We start from the raw sequence: 415 nt of genomic DNA on the forward strand, positions 1-415 counted from the left end.
TGGACTGTAGCTAAGCCCCCGAGTGGGAGGACTGCTCACCACTCGGTAGGATTTCACAATCTTAGGCGAGTACTGGACTGCAACTAAGCCCTCGAGTGGGAGGATTGCTCTCCACTCGGTAGGATTTTACAAACTTAGGCGAGTACTGGACTGCAGCTAAGCCCCCGAGTGGGAGGATTGCTCACCACTCGGTAGGATTTTACAAACTTAGGCGAGTACTGGAGTGCAGCTAAGCCCCCGAGTGGGAGGATTGCTCACCACTCGGTAGGATTTTACAAACTTAGGCGAGTACTGGACTGCAGCTAAGCCCCCGAGTGGGAGGGTTGCTCACCACTCGGTAGGATTTTACAAACTTAGGTGAGTACTGGGCTGCAGCTAAGCCCCCGAGTGGGAGGATTGCTCACCATTCGGTAGG

The sequence above is a fragment of the Triticum dicoccoides genome, chromosome 2A (genome assembly GCF_002162155.2).
Source record: "Triticum dicoccoides isolate Atlit2015 ecotype Zavitan chromosome 2A, WEW_v2.0, whole genome shotgun sequence".
In the NCBI taxonomy this organism is placed as follows: Eukaryota; Viridiplantae; Streptophyta; class Magnoliopsida; order Poales; family Poaceae; genus Triticum; species Triticum dicoccoides.